The sequence below is a fragment of the Neodiprion lecontei genome, chromosome 6 (genome assembly GCF_021901455.1).
Source record: "Neodiprion lecontei isolate iyNeoLeco1 chromosome 6, iyNeoLeco1.1, whole genome shotgun sequence".
Taxonomy (NCBI): Eukaryota; Metazoa; Arthropoda; class Insecta; order Hymenoptera; family Diprionidae; genus Neodiprion; species Neodiprion lecontei.
This window is the reverse complement of record NC_060265.1, coordinates 9,358,275-9,386,271: the sequence shown is the minus strand read 5'-3', so window position 1 is coordinate 9,386,271 and position 27,997 is coordinate 9,358,275. Positions and strand designations below refer to the sequence as shown.

Here is a 27,997-nt window from a genome sequence, read left to right as displayed (position 1 = left end):
ATTAAGTGAACGAAGAATATAACCAAAAAATAATATAACTTGTAACTAATTAATTAATTATTTATTTATTCAATAATGCTCACCCAATTATATGTACAACCAGAAGACATTTTCTCACTATTGTCAGTCAATATAAAGAAAGCTCGCAATATATTCATGTGGTATATTAAGTTCACGTTGATACTGTTTTCGTTGGTCGTTTTCTTATTACGTAATGTATGTGTCATTGTTTACTCTTAAGTGTAATAAGCCGGCTTTAAACCGATGTTATTTTATTGATTTCGATTTTCCAGTTAGCAATATCGTATTATTATGCATTTACTGTTATTAAGATGTAAAAATTTGTTTTCTTCTCCTTCCCTTCCTTCCAGTATTGAGAAAAGATTGTTACGAGACTAGGCGACGAGATTAATCTGAAAATTCGTATTTTTTGAATAAAGTAATTGAAAAGCATCGTTGTATTGGGCAGTTTTTCTAATTATATTTACTTATACCCTAATATTGAATGTATACATGGGTACAAGCTAAATTAAGTCAGTATATTTATATGAACATGACATTTGTATAATCATTCCTTCACTGTTGAATATTTGCAAATGTAGTTCATATATGTTTATATTAATTGGGAATCCCGAATGTATATGTACATTTTATAACACAAATACTTTAAATCGCGCGCCATCGATTTAAACGTCAGTTCAATTCCGTTATTCATTTATCTGTCGAACGGTAATAGAATTTCTATCTTATCCACCGAGGATGATCAAAACAAATTAACAATTGAGAATCATTGCAGTTGTCGCCGCGATGCAAGTCTTATCTCCATTCTGAAGCTTACATCTAATTTTCAAAGAATACACCGAATTATTACAGGTAAGTTGGCGATCACGCGATATAAATTTACGTAAACGAAAGGGTAGTTCCTGGGATTTTTTTAGAGTCAATACGTTTCGCGTCAACTACGTATTTTCGTTTCTGCTGTTTGATTACCGTCCGTTGCCCTTAACTTCAATTGTCTATAAAAGATAACGACAGCAAGAATCGGGGAAACGGAGATTTCCTCTTCGAGGGTAAACCTGCGAAAAAATTATCCACAGTGCAGAATTTACTCCCATATAATTGTATATAACATCAATGTCCCGCATGAACTTGGCAGCGCTAATGAAAATCGCGACTAATTAAACCGCGTGTCTCTGATCAATGGATTGTGTAATTTCGGTGAATTTTCAAAGTTAATTGATTAAAATCAAGGCTGCAGATTTTCGGCTGGCTCTCGAGTTGGGGCGCCGGGAAATTGGCAAACAACGCTCAATTAACGTCCAATCATTAAATATGTACGGGAAGGACGGATGTGTGGGCAGCATAAATGCATCACGGTTTCAACTCACACGAGCGCCAACCCTCATCTCCCGTGTTGGCACAGCGGGTTGATTAGCTACGCCATATTTACATATCATTAGCCGATTGTTTGTCCGAACCGGAATTCGCTCGCCACCGTCCCGGCACCCTCGCCTCCGACATTCCCTTATTACTCGCTTAGCTAGTCGCGTCGTTCTGCGTTACACGCGTGTTTCGAATCTACTCGAGCTAGTTTGTTAGCCCAGTCGTAGAGTACAAAGAAATGAAAAAAAAAAAAAACAAAAACATCCACCGAAATTTTTTTCCAATCGTTAGGGGGCTTATTTGTAGTCTAAATCCAGAATTTCGACCAGACTCAGCGGTAGCTTCGGCCGCCATCTCGAATTTATGGTTTGAGTCGAAAAAAATATGGATCGTAGACAAAAAATCGTTGATACCAAAGTTGTAGAGAATTAAATGTCCTACAGGCTTAGTTATGATCATTTTTAGTAAAAAATTGAAAATTAGTAACTTATTTAACAAGAACTGATTCTCCTATAAATTCAAGATGGCGGCCGAAGCTACTGCAGAATCTTGGAGAAATTCTGGATTTAAACTATGAACGATTAGAAAAAGAAAATAGCAGTATCGAAAAATTGCAATGTCGAATGTACATTCCAACTGTACTATCATGTCACATCGTGCTTCTCGGTATAACGGATTAAAAAGTTTTCCATAATAATGGGAAAGTTGCAAGCCGTGGTTCTCGAGAGATTCGTAATGGAAAACTCTGGACGGTAATCCTCAAAATACGCGATCTTCTTTTCCTTTTGTGTCACGAATCTGACTGCAGCCATCACGTTCGGATTTTTTGCCAAGCAAAGAACGCATTTTTAGGCATTTTCAGGACGAGATACGCGATCGGTAATATTGCTTAGATTCGTGGAATATCGTTTTTACTTTATCGCGGAACATGTTTCATCAAATATATTTTCTGTGCAAATCTTCGAGACTAGAAACATTGAAACTTTAGTCACGCACGATCTTTCACACAATCTTGTTACAAATAAGATAAGAGACGAAGTACGCCGCACCATCATTTGATCAATATTAAATAATCTTCCATTCGTCAATCGAGTATGACACGAAAATTGAGAGTACACTGAGAAAAATTTCATTTGTTACAGTAACTAGAAAAATTCAGTAAAACAGGCATCGTTAAAAAAACTGTTTGAATATTGTTGGTATTACGAAAAACGAGGTACGCCTGACCATTTTGCGCTGTCGTGGATCCTTTTTTGGTAATTGCAACGCTAAATCAGTTTGTTCGGTTTACTCTACTTTTTTCAGTTAAACAAGGCTTTAACGTCAATTTATCGTTGCACAAGCATTAAATTTTCGCAACAGTTGCAAGGAAATATAGCAACAGTGATCGTAATGAGAAAGAATAGTAACGGATACTCGACTTTCCGGTAACAGCTAGAAAACTAATTTTCATTTTCTACCTAGAACTAAATTTTTCGATTGTGGTAAAAAATGAAAATAGTCAAGGACTGAACGGTAACCGGAACTAAAAATTTCTCTCATCGTTTCGTTCCGTTGCGTCGTGTTGTTATTATACATGTACGTATACTTCATTTATGCCCGTGGATACTACCACAGCGATGATTGGATCGGTTAATTTCCGATCCAATCCGGAGTTTTTTTCTTTAATTAAAACGGAAGTGACCCGTTTTGTCAAGTGTCACTGGCAGAACAGATTGAAGCCGCTCCCTTCTCCGTTGCTCGGGTGTCAGTAAGCCGTATAAGGAAGTTGCTCACAACCACGGAATGCCGGACACAACGAAAGAGCCAAACTCTCCGACTTTTAACACGCCCCCATCCCTCGCATCTAGATTCCGTTTATCAGGGCCTCGATCAAATTTTTTAAACGTTAAATAGGATTCTGAAAATAGGAACTTGATACAAGTGAACGAATAATAGATAAAAAAAAAAAGATGTCTCACGTCTCGTAATTTTCGTTAATTCGTTAATTTCTCTGCTGGATACCTATACCTACCGATTTTTTCATTAAAAGGGTATCACAATTAAATTAAAATTGATTATCTTTGATGAAATAAGTTTTAATTGCAATTCAAAATTGATGGGAAAATATTGTAATACGGTATTTGTCAGTCAAACGGAACATTTAATTAAAATCGATCATAAATTAATTGGTTAAATGAAATTCATTGCTTTCAACTACACGATATTTTAGCAATCAAGGAAATGAGATTCTAATTGTGTCTACACTGAGAGAAAAAAGTCGTTGAATCGACTAAATGCGCGTTCACGGGCGGCGAAATGAATATTTAATTGTATCAATTCAAGATCTGTCGGTCCAACGAAATTTTTAGACGATTTAAACAGTCCGTTTGTTTGGCTGTATGTCGATGCGTAATATTTCTAGAATAACCGTAGCCGCGGGTTCAAAGTTGACGCGATATGTAATATTGTACTTGAAATGACTCGAGGTCACGTAAATCGGAAAAGTAGAATCCCTGAAATTCAAACAAAGTGCAATTTTCAATAAAAAATTCATTACTGCAATTTACCGAATTATCATCATCTGTCAGGGATCATTTCTCAATTTACGAACGTTTTATACGAACTCTGTGTAAACGTAGAGTTATTTCGGACCAACCTATAACGTAGATTCGAGCATTGCTCGCGAGAGCTTTCCTTCGCGTATCCGAAAGCCGAAAGCTTCGTCTCCCTCACACTCTCCTGCACATATTTATAGGCACATACGTACACAATGTATTATATACATTATACATAGTTGTGTACGTATACATATACGTGTAGAGCGGTACGGACCGCGAGTGAAATCTAAAAGGACACTCCGATTCGTAACGCTAACGAAAATGAGTTCCATAAAGCTTTTAACCCGGAATCTAAGCGCCCAGTTCCTCCTCGGCGTTACTTCCACCCTAGATACCCTCGGCTACCAAACTCGGCGTCGTTTCGCCCCGAGGAACTCTGGCCGAGGTGCGCCTGTCGAGGTGTTAAGACGTCTGACAGTTGTATAAGGATAAAGCCGCTCAAGCTGAGTGCTTTTATTTGTCGCCGTAGCGCCCTCCCGCCGCCTTCCTCGTCGCTATTATTTCAAATCGATTCACTTTTGTTTGTTGACTCCATTAGTCGCGAGTCCTTTTCTATGAGCCTTTCGGATCCGAGCGACGAGGGTGTCACGACGACGACTCGCCCCGCGGAAGCTCGCCGCAAATACCTTGTATACGCGTTGCGTGTATGCCTACGTCTACAACTATACGTACAATGCACCTTAATACCTCGTACCTTAGCTATCCGGTATAAAAGCTGAGGCCAGATTTCATACGTGCGATAAACCGGAGCCGAGTTTAATGGCGCTTCGTCGTTTCATTTGCGGGGGGCGGCGAGGCAGCGATTCGATCTTTCAATCTCGGAACAAGTTCAGACAACGTCGGTTCGCCCGTAGTCCGAAAAAATCCCCGAGCCGTGAATATAATTAATTCATCCCTGCGAAACAACTCGTCCGGATGAGTAACGTTTCGGTGAGATACGAACACCTCGGGGAACTATTTTCACCGGCTAGTTGCAAACCTGGATGCAGTCCGAGCTCAGAAATGTAACGGCGATCCTGGAAGACCGCCGTCGCGTGTTGGTTCGTTGGTTGGTACTGTCTAACTTTTGCGAACGGTCTTGTTCCGAACTAACGCTAAAGTTCAGCAATGGATCACTAGGCAAAATATCCCATGGGGTATCTCTTGAGCTAAACTTCAGGATAGATTGCGTTACTGCTCCCTGGACAGCCCTCGGCAATTTGGTTGAATCTGCCCGTATAGGAATCTGCGGAGCTCGCCGGTATTCGGTACGCGATCTTACACAACCGCTTATCGATGTACGATTTTTGCAAATTTTATCACCATCTTACGCCACGAGTTTGAAAAATTTTACGGTGCTTTTGAATTGTTTGGCTAATTCGCGGTCGCGATTTTTCGAAGCTTTCAAGCTTCATCGACCGATCAGGGATCCAATATTTTATTCATCACTCGATTAACAAATATGCGGTAATTTGTAATGGTTTTTCTTTGTACCGCGAGTAGTGTAATAGGAGAGAAGGTAGAAGGTAGAGTGTAGATCTTGTTGTCTGATTTCGTTGCGCTTTTTACATGCTTGAAGTGCTTTTTATTACAGATTGGCTAAGGCTGAGGTATCTGGCGCGGTAACGCTGTTACAGAGGGCAGCGGAACCGGAAATAAGAACCCAGACTTGGAAGACGGTGCCGGCGCTCCTCCATCCGTCGAATGGGAAAAACAAATTACTTACGGCGAATAAATATTGGCCCGTTCGCCATGACGGTAAGATGGAAAAATATTATACCTAGGTTGGAAAGCGACGGCGATAAATTTCCCGGGAATAGGCAGCGCCTGCCAATCGGCACTCGCGTATTTCGAAAATCTACTTTGCCAGTCATTCGCCTTCGTTATACACTCGATCTCATCTCAGACGAAGACCTTTCGAGGAAGCGAAATAGCGTAGAACGAGTCTTCAGATTTCCCGATGCTTTTCTTCACATCCCTAATTTAGGCCATTCTCCAATTCTAATTAATAGATCGGCACAAATATCTTATTGTACGTGAAATGTAGAACGGGGATTGAAGAAATGATTAGATTATTCGAGTTGAAAAATTCAACTCGTGTAACGATAATGGTAAAGATATTTGTCCTGAACCCGAAACAAAACTGACAGTCACTAAAACTAAATCACAGTTAATGCGAAGGTGAAAGTATTTGCTCGTCAATTCAAAGACGATTCGGATTTCAGAAATTGATGTATCGTTTTAGGGTAAGTCTTTTAGTTCGGTTTTTCTTCAATTATATCACATGCTGTTTAAAAACTGTGGTGGAATTTTGGTCCGATTCTTGTGCCTGTAACATGTACAATTACAAGTAACTTTTGCATGTCAAAGCTGTAGAATCAGACGGCAAGTGTTTTTCGAGATTCAATTAATACGTACCGCTTAAAAATTGGACAAGAATGAAAGAAAAACACATATTATCTTTGTTACAATTCAAGGGGTTGAGTTTTTTTTTCTAGCGAATCTCACGTTCCGCGATAATTATTTTAAAAATACGACGCAATATTAAACGACGAGAAACAAATGTTAACAGAGAAAAAAAAGCGATTTCACTTAGCTGCTTTATTACAGCGGGCAAAGGTGGTGTTTTTTTTTTAAATTTACATTATTATTTTTTTTTACTTTCAATTCGAAAGGGTCGCTACACGGAGTTTCGGACATCCCAGTGTTAAGTCAGCGAACAAATAATGATTTCCAGCATGTTTATATACCGGTCTCCCATTATGGAGGGTTTAGGATCTCGGGGTGTATTCGTCTGGTTAGATTTGGCCAAGTTAGTAATGCCGTGGCGTGGGGGCGAGTATCTGTTCCATCCCCCCTCTCACCATCATCCCCCACCCACTGTAAATATGGGCCCTCACAATTACAGATATGTAAATATCCTCGGCTGTTTGTTTATGCGGATTAATATTATTCATTCTCTTTGGTAACCTGGCCAGACGTTAGCTTTGTTCCGAGTAAATTTTCAACCGGCGCGACATATGGCAGTTTCGCAGGATTAAACCGATCGCACCCTAGGCTTCGTTAAGTATTTTTTTTTTTTTTTTATGGGAGAGAGTAATTGCTCGCAGCCTCGCTTTCGCCGAACTGTAGTAACGTTATCAAGCATCTCCTGAAATTTAATAGATTCAGATACGATAAACGAATGCAATCAAACTTATTGGAATTTTGTTATTTTAAATTGTCCCATTTACCGATTGGTTTTTCTGTTATTACGCATTCGATACCTCATCTTTTTACTCTAAAGCTGTCGGAATTGCTTGTTATACTCTGTAAATTTTATATTCATGTCTTTCAAGTCCGGAATGTGTGTTAAATTTAACAGGAAATCAGAAGTAATATTTTTTCAACACTTTTGGCTACTTGAAAGAAACAAATTTTACTTGAATACGATTGCAATTGGGGTTAAGGAGTAAGTTTTATTGGATTGTATAGAAATTTATCAAATATTGACTCAAATTTTATTCCACCAAATGAATTTACCGACAAGTTTATTCGTGTTCGAACAAATTCTTTTAATTCTTCTTTTCCTTTGAATTTGAAGACGTACTTGAAAATGTTGAATGAGATTATGATAAGTAAAAAGATCGATGTATAATATGAATATATTGAATATATGAATATATATATATATATATATAAGTATGAACCAGATACCGATCAGCAGACTTTCTAAACATTTTTCTAGATCTTCAGCAATCGGTTGATTTTAATGAGAGAACAACGGCGACTGGCGAGTGGAAAAAGGGTGAAAAAAATTTCCACCGCAGTGATTGCCCAAAACGTAACTTGTTACGCAGGCATCAACGATAAAATGGCGGAAATTTTTTAATTCTCGCTTGCGAAAACTCCTCGTGTTTTCTCGCCGTATTAAATTATGTAAGTAGGTATATGTGTAAGGTAAATTCATAATACATGGTACAGATTCGACGCGAAGGTAGCTGTGCAATACTTGGTGTCGATAATTGATTAGTTCCCTGAAGCCTAACGCGGTGTGACAATACGTAATTATCTTTTTCTTCGATACTTGCCTGGCTAATGCGTCCTTGATTCATTATTCCCAGCGATTACGTATTCGGGTTTGAAAAATCTCACCCTTTTTGGCCCCGTTATTGACTCGGACAGCTTATACAGATCAGCCGACAACGAACGGAGACTTTTTTCTCCGATTACGATATTATAAGCGTGTAAACTGAGCGCCGATCGATCGGTGGGACAGAATTTTCATCGTAATTATGTACTTCTGTTCAGAGTTCGTGGCAAATACGACAATTTGAACATGTTTATTATCTGTGCATAATGAATGAATCTCAATCTATCAAAAAACTAATAATTTTGAAAATTTGAGGCGAATAGAGTTTGAAAAAATTAAACTATCTCGCCTGATTTATCCCCGGATAATCTGCAGCGAAGTGAGTTCTTTTGAAACTAGCGTTGACGTCATGCGGCAGGTCTATCTTTACCGACCGAGCAGGCTCACCCATGAGTAACTTTTCTGAATTCCGGTATAAAAGTGCGATGCACCCTCGAAATTTTAACCCTTTTCGTCCATTTGTAGGTTTACTTAATATACGAAGAAAAAGGGCGAGTTCGCTCAGTCGGTAAAGGTAGGACTGCTGCACCACCTTAAATTGTATACTCGAGTTATTATACACAGCTGAAATGCAAAAAGCGCAACTCTTTCGTGGCGACGAATAAGACGGCTTTATTTTCCATGAAATTGGCGTTCGGCACCGAGGTAAAAAGATCGATTTCGTGTATAGGCGACAGTCTTAACTATGCGTATTGATCATTACACGCCCGATGGACATCGAGAGCTCGGTGTGGATTTTTTTGTACGAAGTCATCGACGAACGTTGATTCCCCTTTTTCTCGACAGTTGCGGCGGGTGAGAGGTGTTTGTCTTCTTGTGCCGGTGATATAACCACCGAAAGATAATTAAACTAGAGTAGGTATTCGGAGGCTGCCAGGAAATTGATCGCTGCATGCGTGAAGTTAAAGTTGAACGTGTTTACCCTTGCGGTTTAAAGATCTTCGGATGTACACTTCGTCGCACAAATAATCAAAACTGAGAAGAAACGGTAGAATTAAGAGTTAGAAGGCCGAATTCTGTGAAATCAATCTATCGTCAATTACTCGAAAAAAAATTCAAAATTTAAAGATATTTGGACGTACAGTTCGGTAGAATTAAGAGTTTAAAGGCTGAGTTTTATCAAATCAATTGTACGGAAAATGTTTAAAAAATCGTGAATTCGAGAGCTGGAATTGTAGTTTCTCTATTAGATTATTGTTCAACCTTTGTTTTTTCAATCTAATTTAATGTTGAAAGACTGATTTGTACGTACAATCAAAAGACGTAAGTATCAACGCGGTCGATGCACGATGATAATGATAATATCAAGAATTGAGGACAAAAACGAATGACACATTTTACATCCAATCCGGATGTGAACTGGTTTTAAAGAAAACATTGATCAGGCGTTGCGCCGGTTTATACAGTTCTTAAACTTGTCGAAGCATTAAATTGCGAAACCACAATTAGTTAATCAACGGGGACGGTGGATAAAAAGGACTTAATTAATCTATTGTAATTAAACTTCTTACCCGGCTTTCGGGCTCGATTCGTTTATTCCTCTCGATGCGTTTTCTCCCCATTTTTTGCTAGTCACATTGCTTCGAGTTATTTTTCCACGCTCACGTCGAGCGGGCTTTGCGACTTTATTTGATTCGGTTTTGGGTTACTCGCGGCGCGTGTAGCGAGTTGTTCGAAGGTGGTGAACGCAAATTTTATACAACAAATAATGCGAGTAGGCATTTACATTCGTACGTAGATATACGCAGAGGTAGGAATGTATTTCGCGAAAATTATTATTCCTCGGTGTAGCCTCGGGTCCAATTCAACGCATTGTCATCAGGTTGTGAAATTGTCACCTCACGCGTAACGTGAGGTGAATTTTGCGGGGATTAAATTACATTTGCGTTGAACACGAGTCCTCGGTGTCGAGTCCATCGAATATTATTTATTTTCACCGGTGCAGTCGTTGCGTTTCAAGTATACATGAACACAACACCGATTACACTCAGCTGTTAAGTTGGAAATTATTTTCGTGTCGTTCCAATTCCTAAAAGTTGATTCTTACGTGCAATCGTATTAACAGGTAAAGTTGACAGATACGTAGCAACCACACAAATTTTTTCACATCTATCAAGTGTCCTCGGAATATATCCGGAAATGTCAAGTTTCTGTTATTTCATTGAAAAGAGGATTCGGAACACTAACGGTTGTTACTATCACCGTCAGATGTCTCTGACCTCTTGGCTTTCCCGCAGCAAAAGATATTTCTTTCATTTTCTACACCATCAAGCAATAACAAGAAGGTAAAAAAAATAAAAATCCTCATAAAAAATACTTTTCGCTGTCAAGATTGTAGACAAAGGTAAAGTCTGGATATGTACTTGTTACTTTACCTTCGCACTATTCACTGCAAGGTTTCGAGTACCTTGTTTATAACTAAAAGAGAATAAAATCCCGTACAAAACTCAAAGGATACGTTTATTACCGGACTGCGTAAAGCCTAAGATCGTTACGCACGTATGGACATTGACGACGTGACGGAAATTTTAACGGTCCTGACTTTTCATTGAAAAGTTGAAAAATATCAACCGCTGTAGAATTTATTACGGGAATTTACATCGTTGGCCCAATTATTCGACTTTGCACGTTCTTCCACGTGGGATGTATTCGAATATATATTCACGCATAGAGCACGACTTTTTTCGTTTAAGACGGGAATGAGTCAGCTTGACAAGTTGACAACAAAAACCTATGTTTCCTATTATATCTCCTTTGCCATCGAAGACGACAATCATTCAGGCTAAATAAGCTAATCGACTGTCCGTATCGCAATTAAGTATACACGTGTAAAAAGTTGGATCTTGTAGATTCACGGGGCATAAAGAGTGCCTTATAGTTACAGAGTTCACCATCGCTTGCGAAGTAGCGACAATTTGTAGTTTTTTTTTTTTTGTTTTTTTTTTTTTTTTTTTAATTCTCGAATCTTCCTCTCGTTCCTCCTCGTTTCTCTTCCGTTATTTCGTTTTTCTCGTTGAAAGGGAAAAAATTTCAGTATATTTTTACCCTTGATGCCGCTGCTCGTACTCGTGGTATACACTCGTTCCTATGGTGGAACCGGAGTTGCGCATGGCGGGGGGTTTCGGCCTCGGTATTTTCCGTGAAATTAATCCTCCAGACCGCAAATAATTGGGTATTATGCAAATAAGACAAAATGCCCGGCAGCCTAACGACAGATGCCGGCCCTGGTCCCGTCGACGATTCAACCACCGGAGGCTCTTGCCTGCGTATAAAACTCGTTTACAGTCGATCGAAGAACAGAGTCCTGTTACCCGGGAAGGGAACACATCGAACCTCTGGATACGCAACAGCGGATATACTTTATTGCTCGCTTATGTCGGTACAGCCGCAGAGACGTAGCTGGTATAATCTATGGGGGATTTTGGTTAGTCGCACTCCTGACGCCCGATCGAAATCCAGAAATTCAAACTAAGCGTGTAAACTTTAACATTGTGTTCCTTACTTTGAATAGGAATGTGGAGTTGTGAAATTATGGAAGAAACTCGTGAAACTCGTTTCAGTTTAATCCCGTTTCATCAACGTTGGAACTCTCTTTCATTTTTTTGTTTTTTTGTACTTTTCATCGTAACTTTGATACGTATAACCCTCTATCTTGTGAATAAATAAAAATTTCCACGACACACTTTTTGCCAGAGTTAATTCTTGGACGCTTTTTAAGTTTTGTGCCTAATTCAGCTCAAGCATCCACCAAAATATTTTGCGTACAATTTTTCTATTTCACAGTTGATGAAAGTGGTCTTTTTTTTTTTTTAAATAGTGTAACTACTCGATATTATCAGGTGGGATATAAAAATTTGTGCAATTTCTGACATTAACTAAACAATCTCTATGACATTAGGAAAAAAGAAAAAAAAATTACTTTCCGCCTGATTCCTCCTGTCTGATCTTCGGAAATACTTGATCTATATTATCACTGGTTCAGATGACATCGTGTGACCAGAATTTGAAAATGACGATAATATCCAATCACAAGCGTGCGAAGAGCTGCTCGGTTGCTGCGTTACGTTATGTATGCTAAGGATACGTCGTAATTTCGGGGATCGTAATTAACGTTCTAATTACGTCTAACCTCGACATATGCGTCGCCTTAGTTCATTTAGTTTGAAACTCTGGTGCATGAGATCCATGACTCCCCTATATCAGGTGTCCATAGCCGGCTTTTTCGCTGCGGAAACCGTTCGTGCGTTTTCTCCGCTACCGACCTGCGCGATTCCTTTTTCCCCGTTTCTTTTTCTTCTGATTTCACAACAGGTGCCTCACCGATTTACGATCAACGCAACGGCGCGAGATTTTCTGGCACGCACTTACCCGTGTCAAAGATTCGCGTATATCAGCGTGCGAACAAGATGAGATTGTAGAGTACGTACAGTCAAACTGGCAACGATCGCGAGCTATCGCCTGGAACGGAAGCGACTAATTAATAGCGTCAGGACTTTCGCTGCCGTGGGATAAGAAACGAATACGCCTTTGTACGCGACTACACGTGCCTAATTTTGTCCTCTCCGTTAACGTCGTTTTATGCTTCCATTTTTTTTGAGTGGATAATTTCATTCCAGTTTTTAAAGGTATTCTGACTAATACAGAAATGTATTACGGTCACGGTTACTGAATATTTTTTCTTGTTGAAATTACTCGGCAATACACAGTGTATAAACGATTTCACTTGCAATTAGTTGATGTAAATGTGGTTGCTGGGCTATGGGAATCTGTATCGAGCATTAGGATCAAATATGGTATCAAGATTCATACACACACTGAGAAAAATTTCATTTGTCGTAGTAAGAGAAAAATTGAGTAAAACTGGTATCGTTAAAAAAACTGTTTGAATATTTTTGCAAGAAAATATAGTAAGAGTGATCTTAATGAGAAAGAATAGTAACGGATACTAGACTTTCCGGTAACAGCTAGAAAACTAATTTTCATTTTTTACCTAGAACTATATTTTTCGATTGTGGTAAAAAATGAAAATAGTTAATAACAAAAATTTCTCTCAGTGCATGGCTGTCTACAAAAACGATATCGACACAACTGTGATGGATCAAGCTTGGAATAACCATAAATTATAAGAACCATTGCGGAACTATATTTGTTGACAAGTTTTTTCGCGATGAAAGTGATAATGTATAAAGACTTTGCCGAATGGTTTATAGCGTCAATGAAAATTAGCTAACACAGAAGTATGTACGTTACGCCAGCTTCCCATCTTGACAAAATCGATCCTTTCAAGAACTGTAAGTTAGTAAATTGTTGGTAAAAATTCGTAACCAAAAATGTGACGTTGATAAATACTTCAAACTCGAGATTTTCTCAAGTTTTCAAGACAAATGATCAGGAAATCATGCATTTTTTTCAGAATCGTAGGTAAACATTTGTAAACTAAAAAAAAAATCATCGTCGACGAATAAAATTTCGAAAATCCTACTGCCAAATTTAAATCTTGAAATCTTCTTCCATTTGAGTTTCGACTGGCTAGGGAATCGTTGATAAATGTTTGTAAATCGTGCATTATCAATGGTAAATCCTCGTGAACAGATTTACGATTTTGGAAACGAATTTAAATATCCACATTTGATATGTTCATCAATACCGTCAAATCTCTTCAATTCTCCGTTCTTACTTGTTTCCGATGTTATTCAGAAAATCCTATTTTTTTTAGCACCCAATTTTTTGATTCAAGACGTCATTGATCTGAATATTTCACGCAATGAAATAACGCAATGACCGAAGACGTGAACATCTCGATTTTCAAATATTTACCAACGTCACATTTTCGGTTACGTATCTTTGTTAACGATTTACCAACTAACAGCCTTTGAAAAGATCGATTTTGTCAAGATGGGGGGTTGGCGTGACGTACATTCCAGAAGTCGGTTACTGCCCATTACGTGACGCTTGAATGATTCTCACTCTCCGCCATTCAATCTATATCGTTTACGGTTACATTTAGCCCTTTGGGCACGAGTGTGCAGCATGGTTGAATTGGGAAAGGTCAGGCTTGGTTCAGACTGGTCGACCCGCATCGGTTACCGAGTACTTAATCAGTGATCCGGGAATTATATGAGGGTCTGAAGAAATATTCCAATCAAGAGGCAACCGTGTCGGCAGCTCTTTTGCGCCGTAAGTTCTCGCCTCGATGCAAATTGCATACGGGCAGGACGCCCTCATTTCACCGAATCGTGTTGCGTCCATTACCCTTCTCCCATTTTATCCACACGCGCTAATCCTGTCCATCTCACCAACTCTCTGCCGCTGTCTATCCGCCCGCCCGACGGATGTTTCGCCTCGTACGACACCGTCCTAAATACACATTAGCCACCAGAGATCAGGTTGTCACGGCTTAATTGTGGATTTATGAATCACGGAATCCAACAGACCGGATCCCCTGTGTACCTGATGAGGCTAATTCATCATACGAACCGTGAGACGTCCAGCCGATATGCCCGCACAATTTGGAACCAGAGATCGCCTGTCTGACCGTTCCAACGTTTTTCAAACCACATCCAATACCGGGTGTTCGGATTATTTATTGCTTAAAAAAATTTGCGACGTGCGTAGGACACGTTTAATGATACGATATAACCAATCTTTTGTCCATTGTCGCAGAGTTTTGTTCCACTTACGTGTCCCACCTGCCGTGACGTCGTTGGCGAATTGATTTCTCGGTGGATACGATTCCTGGCGACAATAGAAAATTAATGTATTATCTCTAAAAGCGTCCGTGGTGTACGTCAGGAGATCGGGCGGACAGTCCGGTCACGGGGTCTCTCAGCCTTGTTCGCAAGGTGGGAATCCTAGGAGTGCTTTCTCGTGTTCCTTAACTCACCGTTCCGTCGTCACCCTGGACCCCGGACTCTGGTGACTCGAGAGTAGCGCAAGAGTCGGTGCTCGCGAATAATCTAAAAAAATAGTCACCTCCCTCTTGTCTTCCAGACCCAACGAGTGGGTCGGAAAAATACTCACATTGCACCACTCCGCTGTCAAGGATGATGAGTAGCAGAATTTGCTCGCAACCAAGCTCAAAACTCGCTCCGTTATACGCTGGAATCAGAAATGAGAATTGATCTTGCATCCAGCTTGTGAATCCAATCGTAAAGGAATGTTGACGATGTAAAAAGCAACGCTCTCGAAAGTCAGTGACGCTAAGAGTACAAAGATATTTCAAAATAATACCCTCCATACTTCGTTGAAGTTTTATTTAAAAACGTCAGATGCAAGAGATCAACTACGAACAGGTAAGCGAAGTGTACACGTGGTTGCAAGTTCTTTAAATATAAATTTAATGCCACTCGAGTCAGGTCATTTTAAGTATTATCTACTCGCTGGAATTCACTACAATTCATCCTCACTTCAGACGGTGTGCAATGATTTGAAATCGTGTGAATCCATGCGTTTGAAAGGGTAACTTGTTTGAATTGGAGCGATTTTAGAGCGAGTCTTGACTTTGTTGACATTCATCAGCCGTGGTCAACCCTTTGCTGGGAGATAATACTACGGGCTCTGGTTAACGAGATGACGCGGAGAGGGCCGAGCGGCGTGGCCTGGTGATATTTTTCACCGAGAAAGTCCGGCCCACCCAGTGCTCGGTAGACTGTTGTTGGTTTGGTCTGGTCTGGGCTGACAATGAGCTGCGGGGCTGCGGGTTGGATTCGAGACGTTTCGTTCTAAGGTGGCATTATTGCGGCCACCAGCGGCAATGTATCATCGTTAAAGTATTGTAAATGATGCGTCCAAGTCCGCCGGCTACCCAGAGCCTCCCTCCTCATCCACCGCGACGCACCCTTGAGTGAACCGATACAGCCCCAAGGTATACCTCCTTTTCGACGCCCGGCTCTCTTGCTCTTTCTGGTAATGTGGGGTGCCAGGTTTCGATTTACACGGAAATTTACTTTGAACAGTCTCGTCTTATCCACTTTACATGGCATTTTGCGAGGCTCGGAGTTTAAGCGATGACTTGGAAGAAGAGCAGGATGCGGTTCCTTTTTCGAGGCAATCGGTATTAGCCGTCTTTACTTCCACGCGAAGAACATCTGAGTTCAGTGCACACGAGTTTACTTGGGTAAGAGATCATGAGAGTTTGGGTGTCAATTTGTCAGTTCTATATTTCTCTGCAGAAGCTTAGGTGGGTACCGATAAACGGACGTGAAGTCGAAACAGTTTTCGGAACGTGGTTGAACCAGTTTTCTTAAAAATTCGTCAAATTCTAGTTGTTTTGAATCAGATAAGGGTGAAAAATTTCAATTACTACCCATTTTTTACGTATCGCATGGTCAAATTATCCGCAAGTGAAGTACACGGAAAGCGAATACGTCGAAGATAATCGACTCGTTTCTTCTCTCATTTATATTTATCGAAAAAAATTGTAATAAAAAAGAAAAAAAATATTGTGACTGTTAGTCCGTGAATTTGATTACGCGTTATATTGATCCTGACAAAGAATTTGTTTTTGATTCTTTTATCATACGGTGTATGATTTAAGAATGTCGTATAAGCGAACGAATTTTCCGTCATATCCGTAAGACGCCGCGGCGAACGATGCGTCATAATCATCCGGTCAACTTACTTAGCCGGCGGAGAGTTGTCCTTTAAGTTAATTAACCAATTAGTAATTTTAATCGGATGACGCATGCGCATCTCCTGGGATACAAGCAAACCCTCTTAGCGGTGAGCGGCAAAGCGAGTCACAATATATATATAGTATTATACGAAGGCGGGGAGGGGGGTGAAATTCTATTCTCAGAAAAAAGCGTTCTTAATTGCGTCTAATTAATTTAGCGAAAAACTCGCCTCGCCGTATCCACTTTCTCTCTCTCTCTCTCTCTCTCTCTCTCTCTCTCTCTCTCTCTCTCTCGATCCTTCCTCTTTTATTGCAAACAGCAACTCGTTGGACGCCATGTAGTCGTACCGTGTACATGTGAAAAAAATTGCAAAAAAATGAAAGTAAATGGATCGCGCAGCTTATCGAAATGACGAACGACGGGATAGAGCCGAGGTTCGTTGTCGAAATTGAGGTAACGACTAACGCGTGCTCCAGGACAGAGTGTAGGAAGCGGCGTGCGTAAATGTAGCGGGCAGTGTCGGGAGCAGGCCGAATGATCATTTTGATTAAATGACAAACGAACGCGGAGCGCCAGAGTTTCGCGTCACTGATTCTCTATGGGGCGTATGGGGTGCCTGCAGGGTACGCTCGTATTCTCTTTTGAATCGCTACGGGGGTTTTTGCTTCCCACAGTGCGGAGAACCGGGCTCATCCTTCCTCTTGCCCCCCCTTTCCCCTTCGGACACCCCAATGCCGTCCGTGCGCGTATGCATACAGCGAGTATAATTTGGTTACGGGTAAATGCCCGTTCTACGCCCAATTGAAGTAACGCAGTTTATGGTAACACCGCGTCCAGAGCGCTCTGCGCTGATTGGCTAATCGCGTTTGCCACGATTCAAATCGCATAAAGCAATCGGGTCGACGCGCTGTCCACCCGCAATCCGCAATTTAACGATTCGACCCTGCAGTCTGTCTTCGATCAATTTTTAGGGTGGTTTTAATACCGGTATAAAGTACTTGCACGGGTGGCACGCAATTTTTGCAGTCGTGATTTTTGCGGTTAAGTTATATGCGTCGTACAATGAAATAGTTGAAACATTATGTAATAAGGGAATAAAGTCGAAGGTTAATGACCTCTTATTTACCGCAAATCCGTTAAGAGGGAATAATATGATATTTTCGTCCCGCTTTTCAGGTTAAAAAAAGTTAACGTTACCATTGAGTCGGGAATAAAATGTTTTTTAGGGAGCGTGTGATCTGGGATCGAGACATTTTGAAAGTTTTTTTTTTTTAATATTCTTTATCGTTCAGAGTATGGAAAATAAATGTTTTACCGCGTTGTTCTTTTTGTGCTTACCTAGCTCACAGTGAGGCATGTTTTTTGACGATTTTTCCTTGCTTTGTTCGTGTTCGCGGCAGAACCGGTAGAAAGATTGATATCAATTTGACACCCTCTTTCCGAGCTTGAAACCCTCCTGCATTAAAAGTGAATTCTAATTAAACGCGGGCGGTTAAAACAAACCGCGCGGCAGCCTTTCGGGTGCCTGGTTGATTTTGTTACTTTGGAGACAGACAGCGAGACAGTAGCTTAGACAGCTCGCGATAAAAGTAAATACGAAAAATACAACAACACTTGTTTAATTACCGCCCGTATCAACCGCAAAGACGAACTCGGTCGGGTTGCGGGCGGCGAGGGAGGGTGAAATAATCAAATCGGACACGGCCGATAACGGGTGACGCGAGGAACACAAAGTCCAAGATGGCCGTACCGGAAGTGATGTATAGGTCGTTCGCCATTTCTCATTGTCGGCTTAACGCCACAGCTCCGTGACTTGGGCCAATTTCAACGTCGTTGCAACTCTGCTGTTTCAAGGAATTGCGATAACGCATCAACTCGTATTAATTATACGCATATTTTATCCACGTTCATGTTTAATCTAATACAAGTATACACCGCTGTGACTCGCAGAAGCTGTAAGGTGTAAATAAAGCTCAGCTTCTCTTTCCCGCCTATGCGACGGCAGAACGCGGTTATCATTTCTAGGTAATGAATCACTGTTGTGTCTGTTGGAATATCTCACAGGCAACATTGAAAGCTAAAAAAAAAAAAAAATGATAAAATAAAATAAAATACTCCACCAAGCTAACCAACCCGCCAGGCATTCAGGATTATTACAGGTTCCGGCGCTCGCTTGGGTCGGTCCTGAAGGAATCACAGGATGCAGGTTGTGCAAACTGCATGCGCGTTATTAGGGCTTAAGCTCAAATTATCCGAACTTCCCGCGGAGGTCAGCAAGGCTTGCGATTACTACAAGGACCGAAACTGCATGTGCATGGGATTCGATGAAGTTTAGAGCGCGAAGTGAGCGCCGGGTGCTCCTGCAGGTAGCGCCAGAGCCCCGAGGCCACGTTGTGGTAGTTGCATGTGGTACACATAAGGACTATGCTGTTAATGAGGTAGAAATTAATTAACCGTCGTGCCGTCGGGTGGAGAAGTAATTAGGGAAAAGGGGCGGAGGGTGTAATTGCGACGCAGAGTCAGCTGGGTCAAGCGTCATCGCGCACGGCCGTTCCGCAGCGACTTCGTCGTACGTGTATCGAAATTTTGTGGGATCAAAAATTATGGTCGGTATATATGTATAACCAGGGATCGAGCTAATTTCTTGTCGAATTTCTTCGATGATACACTTTAACGCTGATTTTGGTGTATTTCAGAATTTTTAACATTGAATCTGATTTTTTGAGCCAGACGGAATTCCGATTGTCCAGAATTTCGAGTATTCGGACGTTGCTCGTTTGGAGTTTCACCGTTTTGAAATTCGATCATCTAGAATTTTAACCGTTCGGAGTCTTGGTAATTTGGAAGTTCGACCGTTTAAAATTCGGATCTTTCCGAGTGTTTACCAGGTACTTAGAATTTCGACTATGCGGTGCGTTGACCGTTTAGTATTTTGTCCATTCGGAGTCTTTCGAGCACTTGGAGTTTTTACTCTTTGCACAGAGAAACATTTCAATTGTCATAATAACTAGAAAAATTTAGTAAAACAGGTATCGTTGAAAAAACTGTTTGAATATTCTTGGAATTACGAAAATCGAGGTACATGTAACCATTTTGCGCTATTGTCGATCCTTTTTTGGTAATTGCAATGCAAAATCAGTTTGTTCGGTTTACTCTGCTTTTTTTAGTTAAATAAGGTTTTAACATCGATTTGTTGTTGCACAAGCATTAAATTTTCGCAACAATTACAAGAAAATATAGTAACAGTGATCGTAATGAGAAAGAATAGTAACGGATACTCGACTTTCCGGTAACAGCTAGAAAACTAATATTCATTTTCTACCTAGAACTATATTTTTCGATTGTGGTAAAAGATAAAAATAGTTAAGGACTGAGCGGTAATCGGAACTAAAAATTTCTCTCAGTACGTAGAAAATACGACTATTCGTACCTATTGACTGTTTGAAATTTTTATCAACAGCAAATCTTACCATTCGGAATTTTAACGATCCCGAATTTTCACCGTACGGGATTTTCATCGTTAGTGTCTTCCGACCATTCGAAGTTTCGACCGATTCGAAACTTGATCACTTGGAATTTTGATCAGTTCGTAATTTGACTATTCGGAGCTTTGACCCACGCTTTGAGACATCCCATTTCGGTGGTTCAAGACGAGCTTTCGCGTGTGTCTGTTTATCCGTGGGCGCGTTCACGCAGCTCGCAGGAACTGGACGGCCCGCGACTAACGATATCCGTTATCTGACCAGACCCTTAACGAACAGGCCTCCCGTGTTACGGTTTCAGCATCGGTCCGTCTGTCGGTATTCCTTATCCGCTTTACGACTCGTCTGCGCAGTTGTTTGTTACTTATATAGAGAAAAGGAGGAGGCGAGGCGACGGAAAAATAAAGTGTTAACGCTCTTACGCGGCCGTGCAATACAGATTATCTGTTATTTTATTACGCAATCATCCTTTAACAAGCATTAGTCATGCATATATATATATATACATATGCGTGATATATAACATATGTAAAGCGGTAATGAACAGGGCAAAGTTTCATTTATACCGTTAGATATAATGCTGGTGCAGAAAATACTTTATGTACTTACATACCTATAGTTAATCTCAGCTGATATCTTTCGTTTCTTGTATAGTGGGCATCCATTAATCACGCGAGACTCAGAGGAGGGGTACTTGAAAATATCACGAATGGTCACACGGGGGGAGGGAGGGGTCTCGGGAAATATCACGTGTATTATTTGGTGCAGTTTTTCTAAAAACACCGAGTATATTTAGAGATTTTTATTGGTTTTGTCACATTTTTAACCCATGCACGCGAGTAGTCGATCGGCGAGAAAAATCACGCGATAACGGGCAAGAGGGGGAGGGGCGGTCTAAAATTGATTATAAAGGCATCACGTGATTAATGGATACCCCCATACTATCTGGTAAAACTAACAGATTTTGATATCGAAGATCAATGACTTTTGATCTGAAAACAAAAATCGGTGATAAATCAAAGCGCTGTTAAGGAAAAACATTGAAGCGTATGTTCGACGAGAAGGAAGACGAGAAATATGTGGCAAGGATTTGCAATAAACGATTTCCAAATTACACTCGATTGCGTAAAAGCTCGTCTTGCGGAAGATATCGGGGCGATAAGACATTACAGTCCGAGAACGTGGTTCGAGTTCTATCCGTGGGCGTTTTTGTATATCGGTTTGCTAATGAGCTGGAGTTTAAACAAAGTCGACTGACAAAAGCGTGGAGGGGAAGTTCGCTGCATAGGAAGTGCTTTATCGCAATGGACTGATAACTTCCTTAGACGTCGCTGCGACCGGCATGGATTCCACTAATACTCGCTGCAGTTAGCGGCAGCAGACAACACAAATCGTAGGCGCGAAGGAAGGAAGGAAAAAAGGGAGGATGGATGGATGGATGTCGTTTCTTAAGCATCGTCTGCTCGAGAAGCTAAACAAACGATCAATTTATGCATTTTTTGTTATCCAGTTTCATGGTTAGATAGGCATAATCGAACAATGTCGACTTGCTACCGGATGCATCCTATTTCACGTACCAGACACTTTGGTGTCGTGATGATTTTCCCTTTTACCATATTCGGATTTAGTCGTGCAACGTGACGATGAAACTCGTGTTATTCTTCTATGGCTTTTTTATTCACTTGAAACGGTGTATCGATACACGCGGGTCAGTTACGTACTCGCGGTGATGATACCTGTTGGATATGCTCGGTTGTCAGCACCGGAAACGCGAACGTGGATCTGGAAACAGGCTTGATGGAAAATCGTTGAATCACGATAATTAATAAGTTTCACTAAAATGTCAAAGATCGTCCCAACTTTGATAAATAAGATGTAAATACTATTCTAGTCAGATTATTATTCTCTTCTGATCAACGACGGTTTATTGTGACAAATTGAGTAGGGCAAATTGGAAAGGAATCGTGCTTCGTAAAATCTGGAAGTTTTATAGCTTGTTGTTCATCAGAAATAAATGATAGCTGTACATAAATAAACAACTTACGAATTTGGCCTTATTCCTGGAATTGAAAAGTTAATCAGGTTTTAATCGTTAAAGAGCTTGTAACTCTTTGGATAAAGAGCCTTGATCGTCTGAACTCAGATTATTGTAAAAATATACGATTTCTTGATACTGTAACGTGGCTCAAGTGTCTACCAAAAAAAGGTCGCATCTGAGTTTCTTCCGTTTGGGCAGTAGAGTCTTGATTGTATTTACCGAGAGTGGAAAACCTTGATGACCGTATCGTATTGAGATACAACCGATGACAAGAAACTTACGATATATCATGATAATCCAAAGATCCTCATACAAAGTTTAATGATTACAGATGATCGATGAATTGGAAGAAGCTTGAGAAATCCTGCGTCTTCATTAACGCCACTAATTTAGTGCTGATTTTGAAAAATTTCTATTCTACAAAGTAACTAAAGAAGTATTTCCACCTAGCTTCGGAGTCCGTAATATTTCAATAAAAAAAATTAATCAACACGTGGTAATTCGCTTGGAATAAAAAAGCTGAAATATTGGAAAACTCGTCCGTCTTAATTCCTTGGAAGTTTCGATTCCAAGATCAGCGGCGGAACCGCGGTTATCCATATGAATGAGACAAGCTGTCTGGTATTAAACTTGAATTAAATCAGTAGGTACAGTAAACTGCGAATACGGTCGTCGCGGCGTCGCGTCGTCTGCTATACCGCAGGTTGGACTTGACCGAGCTCCGACTAATCTAGGGCCTCTCGGTTCGCGGTATTTCAAATTAATTAATCCCGTATCAAATTGGTCTTGCAGCCAATTTCCTAGGCTTCGCCTGTGGTCGTTCACCGTCCAATATATCGCCTCCACGGGCAACGCTTTGAACTGCAAACCGCTCGCTGGTGCTACCATAGAAACGGTACCCCGCGTCACTCCATATACACCAAATCAAATCAACCCTCGGGTGTTAAATGTTGACAAGAAGACCGGCTGGTCTAATCAGGCGTTTCTTTTTTATTCTCGTCACTATCCCCTCCTCTCTCTCTTTCTCTCTCTCTCTTTTTTTTCAATTACAGCAGCATTCACATCCATTCATTTTCCCTTAATTATATAAATTCGTGATATTATACTCGAACGAAGCGCGATTGTTACGTGCAGTTATCGATTATCGTATAGCACGAGTGAAATCAAGGATCGTGTGGGAAAAAAAAAAAAAAAAGAAAAATATTCCTCCCGATGTGTTTCACATCCGAAAACGCTGGCGAATTTATTGGTTAAGGAAATTAGCGTCGGGCTTCTATACGCCGGCAATCGACGGGCATGCTTAATACGAATTGTATCCGCAAGAGCGGAGGCATTCACGAAACATGTCAATTACATTGTGAGGGACCCCCGGGTGTCGGGTGCCGATGGGTCGAACGGACGTAGGGCCCCCTCCCCCCTGCCGCCGTCTGCAGGAAATGATTTGATTTTCGTCATTTTTATCATTCAACGCACCCGAAATCAAATCGGCCACCCTTGACGACGACGGGCATGTATACGTCCCTGTAACAGCTCGCTCGTCGGGTTTCTTTCCAGGAAGCGGAAGTGCCCGTGCCTCCCCTCCCCTCCCCTCATCTCCTCGTCCCTTCCCTTTCCTTCCATTCTCGCAGCTCTTATTCGGGCAAAAATGGCACGAGGAGAATCGAATTACCTACGCCGATTCAATGCGAAGGAAGAATCGGCTTTACGAACACCCGATCCTCGGTGACTACCAACGGTGACTACTCGATCGAATCACTCGTCCCGCACAATGGAACTAATTATTCCGAACTACGTAACGATCACGTGCGATTCTTCCGTACTCTTGATACGCCGTTCGTTTGTTCTGTGGTATACTTTCTTTTTTTCTCGTTTATTCTCAATTTTTGGATCGTCGGAGCAGTTATTTTAACTTTTATTAATGCTCGATTTCGATCTGACTTTCATATTTTAACGAATCACTGAGAAGAAGAATTGGTTTTTCCTGAAAAATATTCCAGCTATATCTAATAATTGTGTTGAATTCATTCAGTGTATAAGGTCTCCAAATTTTTGTCAAAGATATTACTCGATTTGTTAAATCATCGACGAATTGCATGAAAGTTGTTCGACGATTTCATTCCGTTGCTGAACATGACTGAAAATCAATTTCAATGAAATTGCTTTGGACAAACAATTTTTTCTAATCTGTTTTCAAGGAACTGCACCAAAAGGTCCGTTAAAACAGCTGGGCTTAGAATGAAATTTTTTTCCCGAGTCACGTAATTTCAGAAAATTCTTACCCACCATAATTATACATATAATAACTATGTCTAGCTTACTGGCTCTACGTGTAAATGTACACGTGAGGTGTGCCCACTGCTTTTCAATAAATTTGAAATCACATTGTATCAATTAGTGTTTATATTTGACAATTATTTTACTATTTACATAAGCGCAATTAATGTTTCGATGTTTACGCGAACTGCAGAATTCCCTTTCTCCAAACATCGTAAATTGACGATATATAATTTTCTGCTCTTTTTCAAACCACTCGCTGTTTTTGCCACCTTAAGCCCTTGGACCCTCCAAGGCGCCAGTGGTTCCGAAGAGACTAAATTAAATTTGAAACTGAGTGTATTAAAGCGAGAAAATAACTAATACGAAAAGAAATACTACCCATAACTCCCGAAATAAATCCCTACGTAAAATTTTTCTTCAAAAGGTTTAAAATCAATGTTGGATCCAAAGGAATTAGAGTACAATTTCTACTATAGGTAGAAATGCAGGATAAATAAGTAATAAAGTAAGTGTACCAGTTATTGACCCTGTCCCAATTATTGACCTTTTTTCTTGTTGGATCTGTTTGATCCTCAGATCCAAAATTACCAAAAAATAGATCTCTAGTGTCTAACCCTCTAGCAATTGTCTTTAGTCATTCAAAAATTCACAATTTGTGCCGTAAATTTATAATTTTTAAACATAAAAGCGTGAATAATCGGTACACCCGCTTACCTTGGTCACTGACCGAAGCGGCCGCTCAACCTCAGCTCTGCATCCCTTCATCCTTTCCATCGACGGATGTAAAAAAAAAAGAAAAAAAAAACGAAAGAAGAAGGAAAGAGAAAAAGGGAGTATAATTTTTTCGGCAGTGCGTGGCGTCGCTATCTGCGCTCCGCACGTTCTCGGCCCCCTGGACGTGGGTGTATAAATGCGTTTTCCCCGCTAAATGCATCAAGATGCGTCCGCAAGATAGGCGAGCCAATCGCACGTAAGCGGAGCCGAAACGCGTTGCGTGCGAGTGCAACAAACATCCCCGCGTTGCATCGGGGCCATCAAACCCCGGGGCAACTGCTCGTTTATTAGGATTTCACGCCTCCGATCCCGTTACGTTAGTTTCAAGGCATACTCGGGATTAGCTCCGGCCGTGTCTCCTGCTCTTTTCATCCTTTATGTGGGAAACTGCACTTCGACTGATCTAATCGCAGCCAGCCAGGTGCCCGAGTCGACCGACTGCAGCCAGAAATTAATTAATCCCTCGCTTTCAAACCCTGCTCGAATTTCGCCCAAATATACATTAAGTGAATCAGCATTGTTCGCTTCGACTCGTTCTGCCTTTGGATTTTTTCTTACCGACGCGGCGACGTTTCTGCCATAAACTATGAGAGAATCCTTCTCAAGGAACTAAAAATATTTATCCGTCAGGAGCGTGGAAGAGATACCGTTATACGGGAAATTGTAAGTCGTGGTTAAATGGTATCGAGATTATTTCCATTATGCCGTTCGATCTTTCATGGTGTTCTCGTACAATTTATTGCAGAGACTTTACCGTTTACTGTAATTTGCTTTAGAATACAGAGAAGGCGAAAAACATGATTCCTTAGGGTCTTCGAAAACGATGCCACCCTTAAACGAAGAAGAAAGAGACAGTTTTCAGTTATGCACAAAAGACATGCGCCAACAAACCGCTAATATAATAACAACAACAATTAGAGTGTTTATTACAAATCTTCGCCTACAGATTCATGTTGATCTAATTTTTTATGGATCTCCAGAAACAGAGCAACAAAGCAGAGGCCAACAGATCATTTTCAATTGGAATGGTACAAATCGAATTCAACTTTTAACCTTCTGGAATTTCCTGATTCGCAAAATTTTTTCGTGCTAATTAATGAGAGTACGGTGCAAGTCCTTTGGGAACAAAGAGTCCGTATCCTCCACTGGACACGCAAGGTGCACATCACCAATACGGTATTTATTTTTTCAAGTAAAATCCTTCATCTGGATTACAGAGACAGGACCGTATCATCGATGACACTCGAGCATCGAGGCCGATCAGGCGCCTGCACCCCAAAGTCGAAGCCTAAGGGCGCGTGCAACGCCGGTGTCAGTTGCATAATTACGGTTTGGATGGATGGACCACTTCCAGAATTTTACCACGGCATACTACAAGGGTGGCGAGAATTGAGTGACACCAGGCGGGTGGGTAGCTGCAGGAGGTGGAGGGACAACGACACGCGAGCAAATGCGACAGCCAGTCGTGTGGAATAGACCTTTATCTCGAAATCTCCCACCGCCGTCTCACTTCCACGCACACGGCAACTCGAAATTGTAATCACCGTGACTGGAAATTAAATACGAGAGGCTCCCCCCTCCCTCCACCCCCCTCACGTTGTCCTCTGTTTCTCTCTTGTCTCTTCTATAGTTCCCAGAGGAGTCAGGCCTCGTTAGATTCATTCCACACGAATCATTTTCATTTCGGTATTCGACGAATTTTCCAACCGTGTATACATGTAACACGTAACTGCGTAGCTCGGAGAGAAGCGATTTTGGTTTTCACGTTTCACGTTCAACATCCGGCTCTGTGTACGATGTGAGTGAGATTTTTATAACCTATAAAAACAATTTAAAAAAAAAAAAAAAAAAAAACGTCGAAAGATTAAGGGTTGAGGAAAAAAGTAATGCAATAAAAGAATGCCGATACTAAAGTTGATCGGGTTAATTTTTTCACTTACATTTGCGAATCTTTATTAGAAATTCTAATGAAGAAATAAGTAAGTTCTATACTGTTGATGGTTCTAGGTTGGTCTGTTTTGTTGACACCACGACTGAATTGTATGTCTATAATTTTTATGGAGGACTCGTCTCTTTTCTGTAGATGGTTAAAAAACCATGTAGAAACACATTGCCTGAAGTAAATTTTCGATAATGTTGATATGTTTTAAAATGAAATATAAGTTTCACGATTATGAGACAAAATGATTTTACATTCAACGTTTTTGTGTTTAACCAAAGAGCCAACCAAGGATTGAACGTAAACGACTTGTACGGACTTTTGATGAACACAATTAGCTACACTCAATTGAAATTCGTTGAACAGCACATTTTCGGGATTTAAAAACTGATGCAAAAGTGCAACTGCTCTAAAATTATTGACATTCGGTTCTTTCAGTTGCGATTAGAGGTTTTTGAAATTTATTCCATGTTGGAAAGATGTGGTTTTCCATCGATTTAACTCGATTGACTTTCGCTACAATTTTTGGAGTCTCTTTTTCAGAATTTGTCTAAATCCAACACTTTCTTCGTCGGCCTCTTCAATTAAAGCACAATGCGAATTAATGTTTGGTCAGTGATAATCGAGAGTAACTTTGAATTTCTACAAATTCATTAATGTGCCATCGGATGTGTCTCTGAAAGCACTGTTGCGGTTTTAATTCAGCTAGAGATGAATTCCGGATAAGGACGTATCCCCGTCCGTGCTTTGCTCACTTCGTTAAATAAGGACGAAATGG

The 27,997-nt window shown here is 40.6% G+C and overlaps 1 long non-coding RNA gene across 1 annotated transcript; it reads left to right on the top strand.

The window, feature by feature from the left end:
• The first annotated feature begins 811 nt into the window (after window positions 1-811).
• On the top strand, window positions 812-27,138 carry LOC124294918. Its single transcript, XR_006904812.1, has 3 exons — window positions 812-873; window positions 5,557-5,720; window positions 26,498-27,138. It is a non-coding gene; the product is annotated as an uncharacterized LOC124294918 (long non-coding RNA).
• The last annotated feature ends 859 nt before the right edge of the window (window positions 27,139-27,997 follow it).